The following is a 2,531-nucleotide window of genomic DNA, read 5'->3' on the forward strand; positions in this document are numbered from 1 at the left end:
ATATATATATATATATATATTATATTATATATATATATATATATATATGTGTGTGTGTGTGTGTGTGTGTGTGTGTGTGTGTGTGTGTGTGTGTGTGTGTGTGTGTGTGTGTGTGTGTGTGTGAATAATATTCTGAATACTTGAATCAGTGTCATGATCATTGTTGCATTTACATGTATGCAACAACTGTCACGATCACAACAAGTTGATATCGTAAAATACTTCCGCAGTAGTCAGCAACCCCAAGTTCTTACTGATCGACTAACTGTCGCGGTGAACACGTGTGTGGAAAACTGTAAATCATGGCGTGGGCTGCTTCAGGAGTGCACTCTCTCCTCAACTCTGGTCCATACACCAGCTGTCTGCTGGAGAGAGATGTTGTGGCTGGCACTGCAAGTGGTGGTGGTAGTGGTGGGGCTGGCTTCCACTGGATACCCAGTCGTTGAGGAACGCATAGCTCATGTCCACCTGAGACTTCTCACTGATTATCTGCAGTTCTACAACATCAGAACTCTTTACATTATTAACCAAGGTTAGCATTTTGTCTTGCTTGAAAGCCAGATATACTGATGACAATTGTTCGTAAACTGATTTGTTGCAGAACTCTAAAGACTGGGTGATTGTTGCACCGCTGTTCTGTTTCATCGGTGATTGTTCCACCACTTCTGATTCACCGGTAAATTACTGCACCGTTTCTGTTTCACCGGTAATTACTGCACCGCTTCTGTTTCACCAGTGATTGTTGCACCACTTCTTTTTCACCAGTGATTGTTGCACCACTTCTGTTTCACCAGTGATTGTTGCACCGCTTCTGTTTCACTAGTGATTGTTGCACCGCTTCTGTTTCACCAGTGATTGTTGCACCGCTTCTGTTTCACTAGTGATTGTTGCACCGCTTCTGTTTCACCAGTGATTGTTGCACCGCTTCTGTTTCACCAGTGATTGTTGCACCGCTTCTGTTTCACCAGTGATTGTTGCACCGCTTCTGTTTCACCAGTGATTGTTGCACCGCTTCTGTTTCACCAGTGATTGTTGCACCGCTTCTGTTTCACTAGTGATTGTTGCACCTCTTCTGTTTCACCAGTGATTGTTGCACCGCTTCTGTTTCACCAGTGATTGTTGCACCGCTTCTGTTTCACCAGTGATTGTTGCACCGCTTCTGTTTCACCAGTGATTGTTGCACCGCTTCTGTTTCACCAGTGATTGTTGCACCTCTTCTGTTTCACCAGTGATTGTTGCACCGCTTCTGTTTCACCAGTGATTGTTGCACCGCTTCTGTTTCACCAGTGATTGTTGCACCGCTTCTGTTTCACCAGTGATTGTTGCACCGCTTCTGTTTCACCAGTGATTGTTGCACCGCTTCTGTTTCACCAGTGATTGTTGCACCGCTTCTGTTTCACTAGTGATTGTTGCACCGTTTTTGTTTCATCGGTCATTGTTGCACTGCTTTTGTTTAATCGGTGATTGTTGCACCGCTTCTGTTTCACCAGTTAATGTTGCACTGCTTGTTTCATCGCTGAATGGTGCATGATTGCAACGATTACTACTATTGCAACAGTGGTAATTGCAACATCATTTCTGTGTCAGTGGTAATTGTTACAATGCTCCAGTATCAGTGATAATTGTTGCAGTGTTCCAGTGTCGGGTAATTGTTGCAGCACTTCTGAGTCATTAGTTTTTTTTAGTCATTTTGTGACGGGTAATTCTTGCTGCACTCACGAGTCAGCAGTAATTGTTGCAGAGATCCTTAGTGACCGCTAAATGTAGCAAGACTCCTGAGTCAGTGTTAACTGTTACAGGGCTCATCTTTGAACAGTTGCAGCTACCCCGAGTTACTGGTAATTATTGCCGTACTAACGTGTTATTAGTAATTGTTGTAGTACTCTATTGTTATTTGTAATTGTTGCAGAACTCCAGTGTAATTGGATGTTGTTGCAGTATTTTTGTGACGTGATAATTGTTGCAATGTTCCGTGTCAGTGGTAATTGTTACAATTCTCTTGGGTAAGTGGCAATTGTTTCAGCGTTCCCGTGCCATTAGTAGTTGTTTCAGTGCTCCCGTATAAGTAGTAATTGTTGCAATGTTCCCGTGTCAGTGGTAATTGTTGTCACACCCCATAACAGTGGTGATTTTTTCAGTGAGCCCATCTCATTGGTATTTATTGCAATGCACCTGTATCAGTGGTAAGTGTTGCAGCGCTCCCGTGTCAGTGTTTTGAATACCTTGCCAGGTTCTAACAAATTTGTTAGAACCCCAGGTTCATTCCGAACACACCAATTTTACAACCGTGTGAACTCTATAACTCCCTTGCCTCAGGAACAGTTTACACCATCTAATTCTCTACACAAGACCCTTGAGGCGTACCAATAGGTTTATACTTGAACTCAGTGGAAGAACATACGGAAGTTTAATAAAGGCTGTCAGGTTTTCTCGTTACATAAACTATACTCTGACAGCAATTAACAAATTAACCTACTCTCTCTCTGGTTAAATCAGCTACGAATAAAAATAAACCCACTGAACCTTCCCAT

The sequence above is a fragment of the Procambarus clarkii genome, chromosome 78, assembly GCF_040958095.1.
Source record: "Procambarus clarkii isolate CNS0578487 chromosome 78, FALCON_Pclarkii_2.0, whole genome shotgun sequence".
NCBI classification, from domain to species: domain Eukaryota; kingdom Metazoa; phylum Arthropoda; class Malacostraca; order Decapoda; family Cambaridae; genus Procambarus; species Procambarus clarkii.